Source organism: Monodon monoceros, unplaced genomic scaffold (genome assembly GCF_005190385.1).
Source record: "Monodon monoceros isolate NGI ecotype Baffin Bay Population unplaced genomic scaffold, NGI_Narwhal_1 Super_Scaffold_12, whole genome shotgun sequence".
Taxonomy (NCBI): domain Eukaryota; kingdom Metazoa; phylum Chordata; class Mammalia; order Artiodactyla; family Monodontidae; genus Monodon; species Monodon monoceros.
In genome coordinates this window covers 50,188,778-50,212,965 of record NW_021703768.1, presented here as the reverse complement: position 1 = coordinate 50,212,965, position 24,188 = coordinate 50,188,778, and the positions used below count along the sequence as shown (strand labels likewise).

The following is a 24,188-nucleotide window of genomic DNA, read 5'->3' as shown; positions in this document are numbered from 1 at the left end:
ATCATATGGTATTGTCATATGGATTAAGTGAAATAGAATACATAAAATGCTTAATACAATCAGTACAAAGGAAATCATCAATAGATATTGTATATTATAATGTAAAGGGCTGCTGAGTAGAACCTTTCCTACTATTCTGGAATTGGCAGTGAGGCCTCACGGCTGAGGACACAGAATTGTCTAGTAACACACTTCCTAAATAAACGTACAAGCAACTGGGGAGCAGGACAGCCCCTCCAAGTTCTTGTAAAAGGTGAGTATATTCTCTCTGTTGCTCCAAAAAATCCCTCAGGACTCTCCCCTGAGACAGAAACAGAAAAGTAGAGAGGGAGAAAGGGAAGAAGGGGTTGAGGATCCACAGACTCACACATGACTGATTCTAAGGTCTAATCAGGGTACTGAAGCTTTTCCTCATGGAAGGAGGAAGGAAGGCGAGTGCTCATCCACCAAAGTCCAGTGAGGGCTCCACCAAAAGGACCACTTGTAGGATTTGGGGGTGTCTACAGGAAAAAGAGACGAGCATCTCATTCCTAGTGTTACTGCTAATCTGAACAGACAAGAAAGTTGAACACAGATGGCAAAAGTGAAGGAAGGGAACGGAAGCCATGTGGTGTCTGGTGATGTTTGAGTATGTGAGTGATGTGTGAGGTATGAGTGATGTATGAGTCTCTCATACGTCAAGAGAACACTGGGACGTAGTAGCAAGGCTTGAGTTATGAGCTCACACCCTAAATAGGAGGGCTCTCTGTTGCTTCAGGAAGCAGCCAGGAGCTTATGGCCATGTGATATACTAATGGTGAAGGAATCTGGAGGCCAAGGGAAAAGTTTGAGCTGGAGATGGGTCTTCCATGAGAGTAATTATGAAGTGGGAGTCCCTCCCACAGTCCACCTAAAAAGCTTACACATGTGTCCATACATCTATTTCTATCTTCTCCTTCTCATGCCATCTCCTTCCTCCCTAGCCCAACACACCAGAGGAGGAAAAGGGGAGGGAAGTAGACTTTAATAGCGAGGGCCTCCTTCCCCACCGTGCTGCATACCCCCTCAGGCCACTGATGAACCCTGAGCTTAGGAAGAAGGGGTAGGAGTGATTGAAGTTTTATATTGGACTGGACTAGACTTAATAACTGAAATTTATTTGGAAGCTATAAGATCTGACAAAGATGTTATTAAGATCTAGGAAAGCCAGATTCAACAGAATAATGTCAAAGGCACTGGCTGAGAAGAAATTAGACCCTTGCGTGTTTGTATCCATTAGGATAAACTTTCAAAAACCAGTTACAATGGGATTGCTTTTATTATTTGTATTCACTCCCCTGTTTTTCTGTCAGGACTTGGTTCACCTTAGAAAGATAAAGCAACTAGAACCAAGATAGCCAGTGGCCTCAGCTAATGCCATGAAAGTGTCTCACCATCCTCTGAAACTTTTCTCACCAATATAGGCCCAAATTTCTACACTATGTGGGCAAGGCAGATGAAGGACAATGAACTATGGTTTTTCTTCTTTAACATTTTTTTTTTCTCTGCCTATTTGTTTGCACCCAACGCATATCTTAACTGGAGCAGTATCTAGGAGAATGTATCTTCATGCTCTCTGTTAGACCATGATCTGCTTCCCCACAACCCCTGATTTACAATGTTGGAATGTTGTAGCACAGCTTCTGAAACTTAAAAAGGCACATAACTCACCTAGGAATTTTGTGAAAATGTAAATTCTGATTTTATATGTCTATGGAAAAACCTGATATCCTGTTTTTCTAACACATTTCCAGGTCTGTGGACCACATCTTGTGTGACAAGGCTCTAGAGTAGAGAATACTCCACCTCATTAAATGAGAGAACCAAAAGAAAAAAAACCACACCACACACAAAGCTTTCCAGATCCTCTGAGAAGACATCAGTACGAGCAAACAAGCAGGAATTCTATTTATTCTGCCATTACAACATTGTTCAGACTGTATTCTGTATGCTTTAGGACTAGATTTTTCATATCTACACTGGTCTCTTTTCATGGTAATGTTTATCACCTGATAGCAATCATATTTTTCTTTCTAGTACATGAGATATTCTTAGAATATTTAATAAAATTCATTTCTCACCTGAGAAAATCAACTGAAGTCAACATTTAAAAGGTGACCTGTGGTGTCAGGAGGAGTCAATCTACAAATTCGACTTATGAGGGGAAAGAAAATGTGTGGGACCTTAACCACAAAATTCCTAACAATTGAATTCTGTTCAAGTCCATGTATGTGCTAGAGTTCAACTTGTCTTTCATCTTACATAGAATTATTCTGCTTCATCTTCTTTTCGTGCTCCTCTTGTGTCATTGTTTATATTTAATAAAATCAAGTATCAGGTATTTTTAGGATAGTCATAGATTTGAATACTCTTGTTAGGGGAACCACTGACTGAAACCACCCTGGCCAGGCATGAGTTATCTTAAAACAGGAGGTCCTGGTAAGGAACTTGGAACTAACAAGCTACCACCAACCAGAAGAATTTGGGAAAGGTCAAAAGGAGAGAAGAGATGCCAGTCCATATGCCTACCAACCTCCCAGAATTCTCGCTGGAATCCATCTTGGCTGAGTGATGCATGTGCCACCAGGAAGGACCCTGAGTCAGAATGATTGGCCAGAGACAACCAGGAAACTAACCCCATTACCATAAAGCTGAGACTGCGAGTCACATGGCAGAGCAGTCCTCCTGGGTTCCCTTACCCTACTGCTCTCTGCCCAGGCAGCCCTTCCCAATAAAGTCTCTGTCAGCCCATGTGTCTCCTTGGACAATTCATTTCTGAGTGTTAGACCCACTCTAACACTAAGAGACCACTCTCGAGCCCTGGAAGAGATGTCCCTTCCTGCAACACTCTGATCTGTGGACAAACTATTTGACCTGATGATGTTCACTTTTGAAACAGGAGGAAAGGGGGCAGGGCACAACCTCTAAAAGAATGACATAGCCATAGTACATAACAAAAATTAGTGAGAACCAACTGGGTCCAAGATGGCAGAAGATTCGACGTCCACTAGACCTTGAGCCTCATTATAAGCTCATTGTGACACATTAGCATGTTAAGTGACACACCCACCAATGCCATGACAGTTCTGAGGCTAACCATAAACGGCCAGAAAGTGGGAGGTGGCCCAATTTCTGGAAATCCCCACCCCTTCCCCAAAATAACTGGAATAATCCTCCCACTCATTAGCCTATGAAATTACCCAGCCCATAAAAATTAACCATACCATATTTTGAAGCCTCTTGCCTTCCAAGATGGCCCACACTGTCTATGGAGTGTGTTTCTTTCTAAATAAATCCGATTCTTACCTATCACTGCATCTCCGAATCCTTTCGCGACAAAGAAAGAACCTCAAATTCACCAGGAACGCTTTCAATGAGCGTAGAGCCCAGCAATCTATTTTAACAAACACCCCAGTTGATTTTGACACACAAAAATGTGAGAATCATGGCTATAAACCTGTAGCTTTCAAACCAGGCTCTCAAGCCTATCTCCGCCACCACCCCAGTCCCCAACGAGTCCCTGATTCTGACTGAACTGTTCCAGAAGTGGGCCCAGCCACCTGTATTTTTTCAAAACTCCCAGATGAGTCTAGTGCTCTAATATCCAAATAAGGTTGGAAATCACTGCTCTAAGGTGTGTGTGCTGTTCGGTACTGAATCATATATGGACAGATGTACAGTTGAGGACAGAGCTGAGATTTGAACCCACATGCTTGGATTCCAGAATGCAGCACTATGCTGACATTTTGGTTCCCAATTCCTCTGTTCCAAGTCCATGTAATTATCTCCATTCCCAGTCAAACTTCAACTTTATGACTATCTGTGATTTCTCTAAGTTTGCTTCTATAATATTTTTCATCATGGCTCCTTCATCCTGGGATTGATCTCTCTCACTCCTCATTTCTTAGGTCACATGGACATTGAAACCCTCCCTTCCTCATACCCCTTTGCCCTCTGCCTAACACACAATAGCTCAATCATTTGGAGATCAAACTCTTTGTTAATACTTGAAATTCCAGGCTGTTAAAGCTGAAAGGATCTCTGGGATCAGCAGGTCCAGCTCATTAGTATAATTACTCTAGATTTTCCAGATGAGATCTTCTCAATTATATACATTTCCTGCAAAGGATATGAAGGTAGTGCAAGCAAGTCCTCTGACACAACATGCCAAAGGAATTTTTGTTCTTTGGAACAAAGAGGGTTGGAATTGCCAAAGTCATCTGTATAAATCTTTATTTTCCTTTTACTGTGGTGCTATGACCCAAATGCTCTAAAATCCAAATACAGGGCTCATGTGGAGAAGAATCTCAGCCTTTGCTTCAGGGTAAAGAAATAAGCAGAAAGGGGCTGGGAGGGGATTAGTGAGGGATACAAAATCCCAAGCCTATTTAATGGTCTGTGCCTTGTCTCAAAGCACCAAATCACACTGGTGCTTCAAGTTGGAATATATAGATGAAAAAATAGCATTAAAAATATTGGGTATCTTGAAAGTGGAGAGTATTATCTTCAACTACTAGACCATTTTTCTGAGCCTAAATATGAATGGGGAATGCTCTCCTACGGTTAAATTATGTGGCATATGTTAAATATGAATAACTCATGGAAATGAAAATTAAAGCCTATTATGCACTAATAATCTAGGGTTCTAGTGCTGCCTGATAATAACAGCTCTCTGCCTCAGATTTCTCATCTGTAAACTAAAAATAAAGCACTTTCCCTAAGAACCTCATTACATTATCCCAAATATAACATAACCAAGCATGTGTGAAAGGAATTTGGAAAACAAAGATAAGAAGAATTATCTTTACTATTAGCATCCTATAGCCAAGTAATATATTCTTTCCCAGTAACTAGTAGGTTTAGCTTCTGTGGGCAAAAGTGGCAAGTGCTCTGGGTCACTGTTTTGAGAGGAGAACCATGATATATGGCCCTTAAAGGAGTATCTTTAAAAAAAAAAAAAAAGACAGCTGCAGCAGCTGTCAAATTCTATCAACTACTGAATGTTCAAATGATCAAATCCCACAAAGATAGACAGCTTGACAAGAATGCTCTAGTAACTTTTTCTAACAGAAAAATTCCTTTAAAGTTTTTACTCACGCTGTGGATCGTAAGCAGTTTTGGTCGTTGATCCTTTCTGAAAATGAAACTGGATAAAATCCTTACCAGGAGAAAGGTGACCTCAAATCATCTCATGAGCCTTACCACAGTGAGGGCTGAAATAGGCACATTTGGCTTTTCTGACCATATGTACACTCTTGGAAAATTTACGAGAAAGCCCAAGGGTATTACTACCAGGCAAATTTCATGAGTATAAGCAGTTTCTGTTTTAACTTGAGAGGTAGATGGGAAAGTAAAAAGAAATGCAATCCAGAGAATACACCCAGAGCCCTAGGGATGGTTTTTAATACTACTAATTGGTAGTAAATACTTTTGCCATATTGCCAAATGAGGCTTGTCTAACTATTGTATATTTTTTATAATCTGTATATTGCTACATATAAGAAAACACTGACCTAGAATTAACACTTAACAAAAAAGCAATACTTGGTGAAAAATAATCCAATACTGAAAATAGTGAACAATAGTTGAAAGGCACTATTTATAGGAAGACTCTGTGTGTATGGATTCATCTCTGGTTTTCATAGGCACACCTTGCTTGTAACTTCCTTTAAACTACATTTGTCTAATCATCCCAGTCCAGATTCCCCATAGAAATATAAAAGTCCAAAATGTAATAGGCTTCCTTCAGTTTCTTACACATTGAGTCATAGAACATTTAGAACCAGAGGAGACTTGTGAAAGAGCTAATTCTGGACATCTATGCTCACCTCCCTCTAGCTGAACTCACGGCAGTCATCACTGACCCACCATGGCCCCTTCTTTGATGAACAGTGACATAAACTAAGAGATCTTCTCATAATAGTCCATTGAATATACATGTCAGGGGGCTTCCCTGGTGGCGCAGTGGTTGAGAGTCCGCCTGACGATGCAGGGGACACGGGTTCGTGCCCCAGTCTGGGAAGATCCCACATGCCGCGGAGCGGCTGGGCCCGTGAGCCATGGCCGCTGAGCCTGCGCGTCCGGAGCCTGTGCTCCGCAATGGGAGAGGCCACAACAGTGAGAGGCCCGCGTACCAAAACAAAACAAAACAAAACAAAACATGTCAGGGTGCCAGCAGGAAACAGTTGGTACAACCAAATTAACATAATTCAAAGAGAGTTTAGTAAAGAGACTATTTATCAAGGGAAAATCCTCAGCTTGTAAGGTAGGTAGGGACTATGTGGGTGAGGGATAAAGGGGGACAGCAGGGAGGGTCACACAAGGATAATATGCCCAAGGGCAGTTATGACCTTTGGTTGAGGGACAAAGTCAGCCCAAGGTGAGCTCACAGGAAAACATCCAAGCTCACTGTTATCCCTCCCTCCAGCCTCCTGCTGGGGCTCAGCATTTACCAAACTCAACAGGAAACCAGAAGACTAGGAAGCCTTCTGATATAGTCCCTAAAAGTCAGCCCCCTGGGACAGAGAGCAGGTTAGAGAAGGGTAGATAGGACATCCAGAGAGGCAAAAGGCAGTTATCCAGCGTGATTTGCTGAGGTGATTTGCTCTAGACCACATAGCTATTAAGTAACAGAAAAGGGATAAAAAACACAAGCTTTCTTGGTCTTATTCTCAAGCCTTTCCTTTGCACACCATGGTGTGTGTGCGTGTGTATGTGTTCACTTGGGGGCATGCACACAGGTGAGTATTCACATGTGCACCTTGAAGATAGGGAATTGGCCACTGAGCAGATTCATCTGGCATTCTGGGACTGGTTGAGTCAAAATGGTTCTTCAGCTCTGTGACCAGCCCAGGCCCTGAAAGTCAAGCACTCTGTGACGTTCTAGATCCAACCAACCTGATCACAAGTGTTGCAGTTTAAACGAGATGGCCTTTAGGACCCTTCCAAGGCAGTGTTGCAATGGACTCTAAGGATTGTTTCTTTCCTTCTACTGGGTAAAACATAAAGCTGCTTTCCAGATTTACGTGAGCCCAAATTAGCTTACCTTTCTGACCTATGGCATTACTGAAAATGTCAACCTGTCTTCAACCCAGTGTTATTTTGGAAAGTCCTGCACCCATAATTAACTCAGTGTCATGTCCCAACCTCCTGTGCATTTGGTGAAAGTAAAGGAAGAGGATTTATTGAGCAACTGGGCCATTCAAGTTTGTTTAAAATGCCACAGTACCTCAGCTACTACTGTTAGCTAGAAAGCCTCCCTCTTCTTTCTCTTAAGCTCATAGCATGAAAATATGTTTTTTGAAAGCACAGATTTGGGTTGGGACAACTCTTTGTGTACTAAATCTTACAACAGGACCATATTTCTAGACATTCAATAAAAAACATTTTTGGCATGATATTGATATAGAATGTTTTGCAAAAAGCTTCAGTTTCCCACTCCAATTTTGTACTGCATAGACAGGATATTAAATTTCCACCTGGATTACTACATGTTCACTTCCTTTGGTGTGAAGAAATCAAATCAGAATTAAAGCAATCAACCAGGAAACAAACAAGTCCTGATTTTCACATTCAATTCACATTAGTGATTGACTCTCTACTGTCATCTAAATCACAAACCAAGAATGGTACTATTTGCTGAAGAAATTCAGCAACAGGTAACACACAAATAATTAGCCTGAAATATTGACCTGCTTTAAGCTACTCTGTCATCAAAAGCATTGGAAGTGTTATTAGTAAATATGAATAATATGGGTAAATATTCATGATTTTTTAAATGATATGAATTATGTGAAAGACTTTTCACTAAGAATAATAATAGTTTCTAGATCAAAGTCACTAAAAGAAATTCTGGTTTGGCATTAACAACAGAAAGAAGGTCACAAAAAGAAAGAACCAGTAATATAATCATATCGACACACTCATGTTGGCATATCACCCTCACTCTTACAAAATTCTTTCATATCCAGGTGAACCTCTGGTAACAGTTGAGCCTTAGTGGTTTGAACAGGTAAAAGATAATGAAGTAAAGAAAGAGATAAGAGGGGGGATACAAAAGGAAATACATTATCAGTTACTTCACCATTCAGGCCCCATATTCATCTTATCATATTTATTTATCCTACAAGCAACCTTTCCAGTTACCCAACTAGTCAGTGACAGAGCCAGAAACAAACCCAGGTTTTCTGATTCCTCTGGTGCCATTTCCACCATATTTCTTTTGATGATTCTTCTCTATTTGCATTGACTTCACAGCCCCACCTTTCTAGGCAGAATACTTCAAATAAATGGACATGTATTTTAGTTAAACCAAAATAAGCTGTGTTAGAAATCAAAAGCAATTAAGAATCATATGCCACCTCTTCATCTGAGGTAATCTTACTCCAACAATTTAGGGCTCAGCTAATAAAATAATGACGCCTCTAGGTTATAATCTCCCAGGTGGCAGCTTATTTTAATGTACAAATCATTTTTTGATAGAAATAACTTCTCTTTGAGGATCTCAAATTGTGTACAAAGCTACATTCAAATACCATAAAGATGATGGATCCTGAAGCCAGACAAACAAACATAATCAGTGAGTGGGCAAATAAAAATGTAATTGAAAATTAACAATGACAACAGACATAGCTAGTCTATTTCTTTTAGGGCACTGTTTCCAACTATATGTGGTTTTTCTCCCATCCCACTACCAATTTGCTAATTCAGGTCCATGCTGTCTCAATATCTAGAAATGCTATTCTTGAGTTTGCCATATAATTTCTGCTCCTCCAATCTGTCCTCAATATAAATTAAAAGCAGGGAGTGGCGATAGTCTCAGTAAATGAACTAACAATTATTAAGCCCAAACTAAGTAAGTACTAACTCCATAGACACACAGACATATACACACAGAAACATACACTGGATTAGTCAAGGTTCTCCAGAGAAACAGAACCAATAGGATAGTACAAAGAACTCTGCATATGTAGTTCCTCATTTAAATTTATACACTTTGAGGTGAGTAACAATCTCTCCATTTTAGGTGAAGAAACTAGGGCTCAAAGAGGTTCAACAACTTGCCCAAGATCAGGCAGCTAGTAAATCAGAGAACCCAAAATATCAACCCACAATATTTTCCATATCTAATCTAATCCATATCTAAACCACATTCCACGCCTACATTGTGTGGTCACATACATTTTAGTAGCACAGCTGGCAAAAGTAACTCCCTTGGGATCTATGGCAAATGCAATCCCTTTGGCAAGTGATCCTTAGGTTCATGATCCTTTTCCTGCCTTGCACCTGCTACCTCCTCTATTGGAAACTGCCGCCAGTCCTGTGAGACTGAGCTTTGGTCACGTTTCATCTCTTATAGGAAGCCTTCCTCATGTCACAGCTTGATTTCAGCACACTTCTTCTGCTTTGCTACGCCCATAAGCATACCTCTATTACAGCATATGTCACACTGTAATCCAATCTACCATTCGTCTGTCCCCACAAAAGACAGTGAGCTTGAAAAATAGGTCTGTGTTTTGTTTATCATTATCCAACACCACACTCACTTTCCCACTGTAGGCTTTTAGCCTAAAGCAGGCAGAGCTGGAGCAAAGAAACGAAATAGCACTAAATCAAGCTTAAAGCTTTAACCATGTCTTAGACTGGAAATTCGACTGAATTGAGAGAGAGTTTGTGACTTAGGTTAGAGAATGTCAATTACTCAAGAGTGAACAGAATATCTATAGGACTTGATGGGTTCTTATCCAGTGGCTGAGAAAGTTTTAAAAACGGAGGAAAGAAAAATATAATTTTGCACTTTAGTTCCAACAGGCTTATTCAACAAACTGGTCACTTTGTATCCCCAGTGCCTAGGATTCGGAAGAAATAAAGAATGATTTTCCTTGCTCTAACTATGAAAACTCCCCTAGTAATTTCCTCGGAACTCAGGACATCACTTGTCCTTCTGAGCAAACTTTCCAGATACCAGAGCCCTCATCTTTAGAGATCCAAGAAGTGGGAAGAACTGACTCTGCCTTGAGAAATTTTGGTCATAGTATCTAACATTTATTATACATTTACTGTTCTAAGAAGGGATGTGGAGTCCTGCTACATATATTTTATCATTTAACTCTCATAACAGTCTTAAGATATAGATATCATTATTTTTTTTTTCCATTTTTTTTTTTTGCAGTACGCGGGCCTCTCACCGCTGTGGCCTCTCCCCTTGCGGAGCACAGGCTCCGGACGCGCAGGCTCAGCGGCCATGGCTCACAGGCCCAGCCGCTCCGCGGCATGTGGGATCTTCCCGGACTGGGGCACGAACCCGTGTCCCCTGCATCGGCAGGTGGACTCTCAACCACTGCACCACCAGGGAAGCCCTAGGTATCATTATTGATCTTCCCATGTTATGGACATGGAACCTAAGACAAGGGAAGTTAAGTGACTTGCCTGAGATCACACTGCAAGTTGGTGGAGGATTCCAACCCAGACTATCTGTCTCCATAGCTCCTAGTCTTAACCAGTACCCAAGACTGTCACCCATTTGGAGGTGGCTTCAAGGAGAATGCAGGAAGAAGGAATAGAGGAATTCCAAGCAGGGGGAGTTGCAGATACAAAGGAGTGAAAGTGCAGAAGAGCCTGGCATATTGGGGGAATGGTTAAGAATTCCCAAGAGCTGGGCTTTGGGAAGAGTGAGTGGTTGTCACAGGAGAGGTGTGTTGGGACCTGGCTGTGAGGGGCCTTTGTGACATGATGAGGAGTTTGAGCATCACCAGTGGTCTGCAGACTGGGGAACTGTTCTGGCAGCAGTACTGGCAGATGGAGAGAGATTCAGAGGGACTGGAGAAGCACAGACCTGTTGGACTCTGTTGATAAGAGTCTGAACTAAGGCAGGGGGAAGGGAGGCAGAGGACAGAGGCTTGCATTCAAACGACAGTTCTGAGGAGCAACAGGAGTCAATGGACAATCAAATATGAGGAGTAAATGGAAAGGAGGGGGAAAGGGTGAATCTGGGGCTTATTGTGGGAGACTGGCTGGATGGTGATGGCACTGAGGCACAGGTTTGCAAGGGGAAGTGATGGGTACAGGTACAGGTTGGGGTGCGCTGAGTCTGAGGAACCAGAGTATCCACGTAAGATGTCTAGAGGCAGCTGCCTGTGCAGAGCTCAGGTCTTTCATAGAATGTTATCTGGTAAACTTTTGCTAAAAGTTTCTCTTCTAGTCCACGTTTATACACTGACATCTGGGCTGAAGCTCTGGAAGTGAGTGAAATCATCAGGAAAGGGTATAGAGGGAATGAAAAACAAAAGGGGGGGAGAACATTTTTCCCTTATTTTCAATGTTTAGGTTGTACTCAGGTTCTTTTGATTCAAATGCCTTTTTATTAGATTTCCGATTCTATGAAATCTGACTGGGTAATAAGTTTTTATTCTCTAATTACTCTTTATTCTTTCTTTACATTTTATTTCTATGCTTCTCAGTGGATTCTTTTCTATATCAAATACTAGCTCTATAGACACATAGACACACACACTGTATTAGTCAGGGTTCTCCAGAGAAACAGAACCAATAGGATATAACAGATATGTAAAAGAAGATTTATTATGAGGAACTGGCTCAAATGATTATAAAGACTGAGAAGATCTGCCATCGGCAAGTTGGAGACCCAAGAAAGTCAATGGTATAATTCACTCTGAGTCTAAAGACCTGAGAGTGAGGGGGTTGATGGTGTAAGTCCTGGTCTGAGTCCAAAAGCCCAAGAACCAGGAACGCTGATGTCAGAGGGCAGAAGATGGATGTCTCAGCTCAAGCAGAGAGAGTGAAACTACCCTTCCTCTGCCTTTTTGTTCTATTCAGGCTCTCAACAGATTGGATGATGCCCACCTACATGGAGGAGGGCAATCTTTACTCAGTCTACTAATTCAAATGTTAATCTCTTCTGGAGGCACCCTCACTGACACACCAGAAACACTGTTTTACCTGCCATCTGGCATCCCTTATCCCAGTCAAGTTGACACATAAAATTAACTATCACCACCAGCCCACCAGCTGTCAACTTGGCAACTGTATGCATCTCCTTAAACCATACTTAATCTCCAGATAAAAACAATAACAAGGTCATAATTCCATCTAACATGATACAACTATCCTACATACAACCGAAAACGCACTAATACCTTTCCCAGAAAAAGAGGTAAAGTCCTTGAGTGATGTTTACTCTTCTCCCGACATCCAATAACTTAAATACTATGACGTAAAATCAACAATATTTAAATACTGATATCAAGTCAATATATCTTACCTTACATGATAAGGGAATAATATAGGAAAGAAAAAAGATATTATACACATACACAAACGTATTCATAAGAAATACGGAGGAAATACTCATAACAATTACAGTCCTCATTTTTGGAACTGGTCATGTGGCTGTAGCTGATATTTATAGCTACCTTCTTCTACCAGACATTCTGTATTCTCTTCGCCTTCGCCAAGCATCTCAGCTGGTCATCGTTCATTACCTGGCAGGGTGATCATTCATGGTTCATTACCTGGCAGGGTGATCATTCATTCCTGAAGGGTCTAGGCCATTAGTCCTACTTGGATGGGGTTGCTGTAGTTGACCATATTTACAGGGCATGGTAATACTAAGAGACAATCTAAGGGATCTTCTTTATTCCAGACATACTCTTCCTTACCTCCATTGTAGAAAAGCAGTCCAAGTTCTCCTTGATAATCAGGACCAATCACTCCAGCCAGCACAAGAACTCCTTTTTTTGCCTGTTGAGTCAGAGGCATGAGGACTTCACAGTGGACATGTCTTAACTTCCAGTTTAATGGAAACATTGTGTCTCCTGGTAGAAGCATTCCCCCCTCTAGAATTAAGACCTCTAGGCCAGCAAAACATAAAGTTACAGGAACAGATAGCAAAAATTTTGCTAGTGGGTTACTACAGGTAATGGTGAGTAGTGCCACTCCCATTCCACCCCTTGATACCTGAGTCCATGGATCCTGACTATGGAAAAAACAGCATCATATATTGTATGCTGATTTCAGAGCATATACTGCCCTCAAGAGAACCTTGCCTCAGCTCTGCAAGGAACTGCCACCTAACTGGCATGGTAACTTAGTTTTCAAATGGCATCCTACCACTCTATCAAGCCAGCTGCTTCAGGATAGTGAACATGGGAAGACTAGTAAATTCCATGAGCATGGCCCCATTGCCATACTCATTTTTCTTTGAGATGAGTTCCTTGATCAGAAGCAATGCTGTATGCAAATCTGTATGCAGAGCGTCTATCCCAGTAAGAACAAAGCACTGACCTTTCCTGACGAAAGTGGTCCCATGTAATCAACCTGCAACCAGGTAGCTGACTGATTACCCCAGGGAATGATGCCATATCAGGAACTCAAAGTTGGTGTCTCCTGCTGGCAGATTGGGCATTCAGCAGTGACCACAGCCAAGCTGGCAGTGGTCAGTGGAAATCCATGTTGCTGAGCCCATGCATAGCTTCCATCCCTGCCATCATGGCCACTTTGTTCATAAGCCCACTGGGCAATAACAAGGGTACCTGGGGAAAGATGCTGGCTAGCATACACAGAACAGGTTGCCCTATCCACTTGATTATTAAAATTTTCCTCTGCTGAAGTCCCCCTTTGGTGAGCATTCATATGGGACCACACACATGCATAAATTTCCTTTAATTTTCTTTCTAAAGTATACATGGCTCCATGATGTCTGGGGAACATGCCTGATTTGAAAAGGCACCAGGTCTTACCTTACAAGTATTTGCATCTCAGTAGCTCACATTATTATCATTAAGCTGTATTTATTAAGCATTAGATCACAGACAGCATTTTTGTAAATCCACTTGTAGTAGCCAGATCCCTTTTTGGCAAACTATCGGGTGGATAGGATATAAATTCCAGCCGAGAAATTCAGAGCAGCTGGAATTTTCTTTGTCTTAGGCAGCGATATTATCTCAGGCTATACCGAGTCCCACTGGCTTAGTAAACAAAATAGGAACTGCATTATTTATATTGGTCTTCATTAATAATTAATAAAATTACAGGTGTGTGATGTTCCCCCGCTTCTCACATCAGTGACAGTGGTACATGATTTCCTTCTCCCAAAAGATCACAATTAAATGAATGTTGCTGACTGTATGTTGTTCATTAATTTGTGTGACCTTCTCACACTGAAGCTGGAAAATAATGAGGTAATTTTCAAGTAGACAAATATGTTATGGTTTGTGAACTTCTTGTTCATAGGTGTTGAAATTGCAGCAGACTCATTATTTAACTTCCTACAGACATCTAAAGAAATGATTATTACTAAATAATAAAGTTCCAGGAAAGAAAATGAGCAGAAGAGTATCCTTACAGCAGTGTGGGATTTGGCTTTCAAATCCAATTTTTCTTTTGATCACTTTACCTACCATCCACTCAGACTCTTCTTTTTCACCAACACCACTATCCTTTTCTCACACTTTTATGTAAACATCTCATTTGGTAATTAACAAATAGTTAAGAAGTGCTGATTATACTTTACTGGACAATTAATAATAGTAATATTAGGGCTTCCCTGGTGGCACAGTGGTTGAGAGTCCACCTGCCGATGCAGGGGACACGGGTTCGTGTCCCGGTCCGGGAGGATCCCACGTGCCGCGGAGCGGCTGGGCCCGTGGGCCATGGCCGCTGAGCCTGCGCGTCTGGAGCCTGTGCTCCGCAATGGGAGAGACCCGCGTACCGCAAAAAAATAATAATAATAGTAATATTAAAATAATAATAATTTATCATATTTATAAAAGCTCCCTAGAACTTTTTAAATGCTATCAAAAATATGATTTTACTTTCATGGTATATGCTAACCTCTGTAGAGATACAAAGATGATTGAGATCCTGCATTCAGTGTGGTAAAGTCTAATGGTAAAAAAAATAAAATATGTAGTACAGATGATCAAACTATGCATCAGAAAATAAAAGGCCATGCTCTTCTCCACTCAGAGCTCCTTGAAGGCAGGGTCTTATTTCCTTCCTCTTGATTGCCAATATCTAGCTCCATAGTTGGTACGTGCTTGTTGACTGAGTGAAGAGCCCTAAGAAAAGTGTCATTCTTTCTATGCTGTGTGTCACTAACTGTGCTGAAAACCCAAGATAGGGCAATAAAGACAACAGACCAGGTTCCCGCCCTCATGGCACTGATATTCTAATGAGAGAAACAGCCACTAATATGGAAGCAAACAAATAAAAATCTGTAACAGATTTGGTAAATTCCATGAAAAAAGTAACAAATAAATGGAATAGGAAATGATGGGAGGTAAGCAGAAGAGGAGGGTGACTTTAGACCAGGAGGTCAGAAGATGCTCTGACCTGAGAAAATGATGTTTAAGGTGAACTAAAAGGAGCCAACGGGAAGAAGCAGGTAAGGAGCATCCAAGGCAGAGGCAACAATAAATTGCAAAGGTTTGAACGTGGGAAAAGCATAGAGAAGGAATTGTAGGAGGACAAGAGCAAAGCAAAGAGACCAGGTGGAACCCCAGTAAGAGGGGAAGACACGTTGGTCTAGGAAGGTGACAGTGGAGATGGAAAAATACAGGTAGGCTTGAGATGGATCTGGAGACATGGTTTCCCTGCTCTTGATTCTCTTATAAAATAATCTCAATTGCTTTTTATCGTCTAAGAATTCTTTACATTTTTTGATTTTCTAATGCACTTATGGATTTTTTTCAATGTTTGGGGGAAAAAATGGAAAATGACAAGTCTTTCTTATATTTCAAAGAACATTGAGTAGAAGGAATTATAGCCCTTTACCTCATGCACATAAAACACTTTAAAGTAAGCAAAGTTTGAGTTTACAGTATTCTTATTTTCCCAGTCTTATCCTCTTTTTTTTTTTTAATGAGTATCTTAACTTAGGTTCCCTAGAAAACAGAGCGGGAAACAAAGAGAAACTTCTTTTCAGGGACTGCAATCCAGGTAGCAAGAGTTAGGGGCAGTGAATGAAGTGGAAGAGCTGGGAGAACCAACAGAAAGAGGCATGATGGAGATGGCTAGCCCCTCCCACCCACCCCATTACTGCAGCTTCAGGAGAGAAATCCTGGGAAAAAAGTTTTCAGATGGGGGCAGATGTACATTAAAGCGTTCACTTGTCAATTACTGCTGTCAAAGATCTCTCAACAGATACAGTTAATTTCATTATCACAATAACTATGGGTGTGTTAGAGGTTGGACAAGTTGAGTACCTCCAGGACTCCATTCCATAAGGGTTGCTAAAATATCATGAGAATCATTTTAACTTGTTTACACATCAAAACAATTTTTAACACAATAGAAAGATGTAAATGGGCCCCTCTCCTATGCAGGCCATGTAAGAAATTGCTTATTTTGCCTTTTACTATGGTCATCTGCTCATAGTAGATGGGTCAGTTTTTATTTCCCATTGCCTTCTAAGGAACGCAAATTTTGGTATCTGGAGGAACTTCTATTTGTTAAACAGGAGTAAAACTTTTGTTCCTCATATAATGGCCTTTGATGTTACTGTAGGCAGTTTTAACTAGTGAGTGGGAGTGTCAAAGTTTGAATTTAAAACTGTTACAGCACTAAATTGCTCTGCCTAAGAAAGGAAAAATTGAGAATCCCAGATACAGATCTAGGAAATCTAAGGCAGGAGCAAGAAGGCAGAGTGTGGATGGGAAAAGAGAGGGAGGAAACCTGGTAGCTGTGAGGATGAGAAGAGGAATTTGGAAAACCAGGTAGGGCTCACTGAGCTTGGTGTGCAAACTGTGAAACAGCGGGCACAGTGCAATACCAACCCTCTCCTTGCCACCCCACTTCACCTCAGTAAATACTTTATCATTCCCTAATGTTCTCATTGATGTGAAATTTTGTTTGGGAGAAAATAAAATAGGAAAAGAGGATGAAAGGAAGGAAGGGAGGGAGGGAGGAAGGAAGGGAGGGAGGGAGGGAGGGGGGGGAGAGAGGGAGGAAGAATTTTTACTATTAATAAACCAGTTTCCCCTCTAAATAAATATTGAACGTGAACACATACTTAATAAATATTGGTTGAAGTGGTGCATTTTTCTTTAATTCTATAGGCCACCACATGAATTTTTCTACACCTGACTAAAGTCTATTTCTACAATCCAAAGTAAATAAGTTTTCCAGCTACATGAGTCAGGACATAACTAATGATGCAGTCTCAACTATAGAAGCCAGTACTAATTCTTCAATATTTAAACGCCTTCTCTGTAAAGCCTGTCATTATCATGGAGAGATGCAAAGGTGGAATGAGACATAGACCCTACTTTAAAGGCTTGGAGAATGTTTTTTCTTAGAGTTTTTGTTTTGTTTTTTTAAGTTAAGGGCTTTCCCTGACCTTTCTAGCACTCCAGTCTGTCAATGACAAGAAGTGGGCAAACTATGGAGAACAGTATGGAGGTTCCTTAAAAAACTAAAAATAGAACTACCATACGACCCAGCAATCCCACTACTGGGCATATACCCTGAGAAAACCATAATTCAAAAAGAGTCATGTACCACAATGTTCACTGCAGCTCTATTTACAATAGCCAGGACATGGAAGCAACCTAAGTGTCCATCGACAGATGAATGGATAAAGAAGATGTGGCACATATATACAATGGAATATTACTCAGCCATAAAAAGAAACAAAATTGAGTTATTTGTAGTGAGGTGGATGGACATAGAGTCTGTCATACAGAGTGAAGTAAGTCAGAAAGAGAAAAACAAATACTGTATGCTAACACATACATACGGAATCTAAAAAAAAAAATGGTCATGAAGAACCTAGGGGCAAGATGGGAATAAAGACGCAGACCTACTAGAGAATGGACTTGAGGACACGAGGAAGGGGCAGGGTAAGCTGGGACAAAGTGAGAGAGTGGTAGTGTATATATGAACATATATACACTACCAAATGTAAAATAGATAGCTAGTGGGAAGCAGTCGCATAGCACAGGGAGATCAGCTCCATGCTTTGTGACCAGCTAGAAGGGTGGGATAGGGAGGGTGGGAGGGAGGGAGAGGCAAGAGGGAAGAGATATGGGGATATATGTATATGTATAACTGATTCACGTTGCTATAAAGCAGAAACTAACACACCACTGTAAAGCAATTATACTCCAATAAAAATGTTTAAAAAAAAAGAAAATAAGGGGACTAGGAAGTTAAAAAAAAAAAGAATTGGGCAACTATCCCTCTGAAAAATTAATAAGACATGATAATGCTAAGTTTTTAAGACCTAATGATATGATTTGATCTGTTAAAAAAGAAATATACCATTCCTCCCACATTCTGGTTATTTGTCAAGGCATTATGTTCCATAATAGGGCCTCCTTGGTGCAGGTGGGCATATTTTCATTGGGCAGACCATGGGATGAACATCAACTAGCCTATTCCATTCACACCAAAGAGAAATGTGCTTTGGACAAAGCATTTCAATTGCAGATTAAAGTACACAACAACATTTTCTGCATTAATATCTATTTCTATTCTGTATACTTCCTTTCCATTCAAATTACTGTGACAGCTTATTTACAAAATTGGCCACAATTATTCCCTTCCCTATATCCATACCCATTTGTAATGTGACCTCCCAGCTGGGCTGGACTTGTGACTTAGTTTTATCAATATAATACAGCTGAAGTGATGTTGTGCCAGTTCTAAGACCAAGCCACAAGAGAACCTGTGTGCTTCGTGTATTAGTTTGCTAGGGCTGCAATAACAAAATACCACAGACTAGGTGGCTTAAATGACAGAAATTTATTTTCTCACAGTTCTGGAGGATGGAAGTCCAGGATTAAGGTATTGGCAGGTTTGGTTTTTTCTGAGACCTTTTTCCTGGCATACTGGCCACCCTCTTGCTGTGTCCTCACATAGTCTTTCCTCTATGCATGGGTACCCCTAGTATCTCTCTGTGTGTCCAAATTTCTTCTTAAAAAAGCGTCAGTCAGATTAGATTAGAGCCCACCCTAATGGCCTCATTTAACTTAATCGCTTCATTAAAGGTCCTATCTCCAAATACAGTCACCGTCTGAGTTAATGGGGGGTTGAATCTTCAATATACGGATTTTGAGGGAACACAATTCAGCACATAATGCTTCCCTCATTCTCTCGGGACCCCACCACCACCATTTGAACAAGCCCAGAGAAACTTCCTAGATGGCCAGCTAACCTCCAGAAGCAAAGCTGCCCACCTGACGTGCATTTCACCACAAAAGCATGAGAAAATCTTTCTAGGCAGTTTCACCATAAACATCTTTAGCGACATCTTTGCCACAAGCATTTTTGCCCAAAGCTAATTGACCTTAAGGCAATTATTCCATGAAAAGTGAAATAACTGGTTGGCAGTTTTTGATCAGAAAGTTCGCTTTCACCTGGTTGAATACATTAGCATTTCTTCTGGTTTGCAACGTTATTGGTTTTCTTTGAGTTGACAGATGATGATGATGATTTGTCCCAAGAGTGGGTTTTTCTTATTTTGAAACACACAACATTGGAAGAGAAAGAGGCCTCAAAATCCTCAAAGGCACAGAGTTGAACCCACGTTTCCCATAGAACTTTGAAACATCTTTCAACCAGCATGTGAAATAATGCTAACAAAAAACAGTACAGAGGCTTTCCCAACACAATACAAAGCTCAGTTACAAATATGCATCCTAGTGTTTGAAAACTGCTACCTTTACTAATAAAGGAAGAAATTTTAGCAAAAAAGAAAAAGTGTGGCACCAAACAGGGAGACAAATTAACAATCAATCAATCAATGTATAAAATATCATGAACGAAAGCCTTGGAAGACAAGTGCTTAGGTACAACCCACAAAATAAAATCAGTTATACGTGCAGTATTGCATGAATCTACACACATTCTAAATGTATTCAAGTATTTTGTATTTTGCAATAAGGTCCTCTTAACTTTGTTACTCATTTCTCATGTTTTAGTATGTCCTTTTTAGTATCCCACTTTTATTTTTCATTATTTTATCCATGATAGCAAACTTGCCTCACAGCCAGTTAGCTATGCAGTGAAAATGTTTGGGGCAAAAACGTCTGTGGCAAAGATGTTTATGGCAAAAATACTGAATGTGGGGAAATCTGGCTGAGGCCAAGAGAACCAAACAGCTGAGCCCAGTCTAACCCATAGGCCTGCATAACTGCAGCTAAATAAGTGGTTGTAATTTCAAGCCACCACATTTAGAGGTGATTTATTACAGAGCAGTAGCTAATCAAGACACTAACTAAACAATTAAAATGTATTGGGAACTTACCTTACTCATAGCTATATCGTCAGAGTTCTCTGGTGGCAGCTAAGAGAAACCATCTCTGATTAATTAGGTAAACAGGAATTCATTCGAAAGAGAGCATGCTAACAGAAACCGTGGAAAAGCTTGGAAATAGACAGAAACACACGTAGCTCTGACATCCAGGGAGCAAGAACTATTCTATAGCTTTGTCAGAGTGCTGTGCTGCCAGTCAAATTAAAAAAGAAAAAAAATCCATTTAGGACATATGCCACCAACCCAAGATTCAAAGTCCCAGGAGAAAGTATCATTGGCTGAGTCTGGGTCACACACTGCAAGACTGTCAATCAAGTGCACAGCATACAATAGGCTTATCCATCACTGAGTTTACTTAGCCTTAAGAAAGCACACAGAAGCCTTAAGATGAGGGACCACAACATACTGCAACAAGGTCGTGGAGGCCTTGGACACCCCAGACACATCTTCCAATGTCTCAGTCACTACATGGGATACACTTTAGTCATGAGGGACCAGCACTGACATGACAAGAGTGCAAATCACATAAACACAAGAAAACTGCAGGGCCTAGGGTCCCTCAGCTTAAATATCTTTCTAGTTACCTGTCAATGGGGAACTAAAGGAGAGGCTGCCTGGCTTTCTGTCTTTTATGAGGCTACAAATCAAAACTTATAGGTTATATGATAAATTATCTTGACAACCAAGTATACAAGAATATCCATGGATCAGTAATCTATTCACAGCAAACCCACAGAGACCCTTGCAATGAAAAAATTCCTTGAGTTGATATCGTAAGAAGGTTGACAGTGTTCTATCTTTCCTCAATTAATTATAATGCTGAAGAAGATTACAGTCTAGCTGTTAACCTATTTCTTCCAAAACCTCCTCTCCTGCTTGGCTAAGACAGGACAGGATAGCTTGTATTTACCCACAGTTGTCTACAAAATAGAGGTGAGATGAGTTCCCAGAAAGAAAGCAGAATGTTATTATCAAGAGAAGAGGAATGGAAGAGGAAACAAGATGGCGGGGAAGAAGGACGTGCTCTCACTCCCTCTTGCGAGAATACCAGAATCACAACTAGCTGCTGGACAATCATCGACAGGAAGACACTGGAACTCACCAAAAAAGATACCCCACATCCAAAGACAAGGGAGAAGCCACAATGAGGGTAGGAGGGGCGCAATCACAGTAATAGCAAATCCCATAACTGGTGGGTGGGTGACTCACAGACTGGCAAACACTTATACCACAGAAATTCACCCACTGGAGGGAAGGTTCTGAGCCCCACGTCAGGCTTCCCAACCTGGGGGTCTGGCAATGGGAGGAGGAATTCCTAGAGAATCAGACTTTTAAGCGTAGTGGGAATTGACTGCAGGACTTTGACAGGACTGGGGGAAACAGAGACCCCACTCTTGGAGGGCACACAAAAAGTAGTGTGTGCATTAGGACGCAGTGGAAGAAGCAGTGACCCCAGGGGAGACTGAACCAGACCTACCTGCTAGTGTTGGAGGGTCTCCTGCAGAGGCGGGGGTTGGCTCTGTTTCACCATGCGGACAAGGACACTGGCAGCAGAAGTACTGGGAAGTACTCCTTGGTGTGAGCCCTCCCAGAGTCTGTCATTAGCCCCACCAAAGAGCACACGTAGGCTCCAGTGTTGGGTTGCCTCAGGACAAACAACCAACAGGGAGGGAACCCAGCCCCACCCATCAGCAGTCAAGTGGATTAAAGTTTTACTGAGTTCTGCCCACCAGAGCAACAGTCAGATCTACCCACCACCAGTCCCTCCCATCAGGAAACTTGCACAAGCCTCTTAGAAAGCCTCATCCACCAGAGGGCAGACAGCAGAAGCAAGAACTACAATCCTGCAGCCTGTGGAACAAAAATCACAGTCACAGAAAGATAGACAAGATGAAAAGGCAGAGGGCTATATAGCAGATGAAGGAACAAGATAAAACCCCAGAAAAACAACTAAATAAAATGGAGATAGGCAAACTTCCAGAAAAAGAATTCAGAATAATGATAGTGAAGATGATCCAGGACCTCGGAAAAACAATGGAGGCAAATATCGAGCAGATGCAAGAAATGTTTAACAAAGACCTGGAAGAATTAAAGAACAAACAAACAGAGATGAACAATACAATAACTGAAATGAAAACTACGCTAGAAGGAATCAATAGCAGAATAACTGAGGCAGAAGAATGGATAAGTGACCGGGAAGACAGAACAGTGGAACTCACTGCTGAGGAACAGAGTAAAGAAAAAAGAATGAAAAGAAATGAAGACGGACTAAGAGACCTCTGGGACAACATTAAATGCAACAACATTAGCATTATAGGGGTCCCAGAAGGAGTAGAGAGAGAGAAAGGACCAGAGAAAATATTTGAAGAGATTATAGTTGAAAACTTCCCTAACAAGGGAAAGGAAACAGCCACTCAAGTCCAGGAAGCGCAGAGAGTCCCATACAAGATAAACCTAAGGAGAAACACGCCAAGACACATAGTAATCATATTGGCAAAAATTAAAGACAAAGAAAAATTATTGAAAGCAGCAAGGGAAAAATGACAAATAACATACAAGGGAACTCTGATAAGGTTAACAGCTGATTTCTCAGCAGAAACTCGACAAGCCAGAAGGGAGTGGCAGGATATACTTAAAGTGATGAAAGGGAAGAACCTACAACCAAGATTACTCTACCTGGCAATGATCTCATTCAGATTTGATGGAGAAGTCAAAAGCTTTACAGACAAGCAAAAGCTAAGAGAATTCAGCACCATGAAACCAGCTCTACAACAAATGCTAAAGGAACTTCTCTAAGTGGGAAACACAAGAGAAGAAAAGGACCTACAAAAACAAACCCAAAACAATTCAGAAAACGGTCATAGGAACATACATATCAATAATTACCTTAAACACAAATGGATTAAACGCTCCAAGCAAAAGACACAGGCTTGCTGAATGGATAGAAAAACAAGACCCATATATATGCTGTCTACAAGATACCCACTTCAGACCTAGGGACACATACAGACTGAAAGTGAGGGGATGGAAAAAGATATTCCATGCAAATGAAAATCAAAAGAAAGCTGGAGTAGCTATACTCATATCAGATAAAATAGACTTTAAAATAAAGAATGTTACAAGAGACAAGGAAGGACACTACATAATGATCAAGGGATCAATCCAAGAAGAAGATGTAACAATTATAAGTATATATGCACCCAACATAGGAGCACCTCAATACATAAGGTAACTGCTAACACCTATAAATGAGGAAATTGACAATAACACAATAATAGTGGGGGACTTTAACACCTCATGTACACCAATGGACAGATCATCCAAAATGAAAATAAATAAGGAAACAGAAGGTTTAAATGACACAGTAGACCACATAGATTTAAACGATACTTATAGGACATTCCATTCAAAAGCAGCAGATTACACTGTCTTCTCAAGTGCGCATGGAACATTCTCCAGGACAGATCACATCTTGGGTCACAAATCAAGCCTCAGTAAATTTAAGAAAATTGAAACCATATCAAGCATCTTTTCTGACCACAACGTTATGAGATTATAAATGAATTACAGGGGAAAAAAACGTAAAAAACACAAACACATGTAGGCTAAACAATACGTTACTAAATAACCAAGAGATCACTGAACAAATCAAACAGGAAATCAGAAAATACCTAGAGACAAATTGCAATGAAAACACGATGATCCAAAAGCTATGGGGTGCAGCAAAAGCAGTTCTAAAAGGGAAGATTAAAGCTATACAAGCCTACCTCAAGAAACAAGAAAAATCTCAAGTAAACAATCTAACCTTACACCTAAAAGAACTAGAGAAAGAAGAACAAACAAAACCCAAAGTTAGCAGAAGGAAAGAAATCATAAAGATCAGAGCAGAAATAAA

General features: G+C 40.8%; 1 pseudogene; it reads right to left on the bottom strand.

Moving 5' to 3' along the window:
* LOC114892082 overlaps positions 1 to 12,864 on the bottom strand; it is an 89,664-nt pseudogene extending 76,800 nt beyond the window's left edge.
* Positions 12,865 to 24,188: the final 11,324 nt, after the last annotated feature.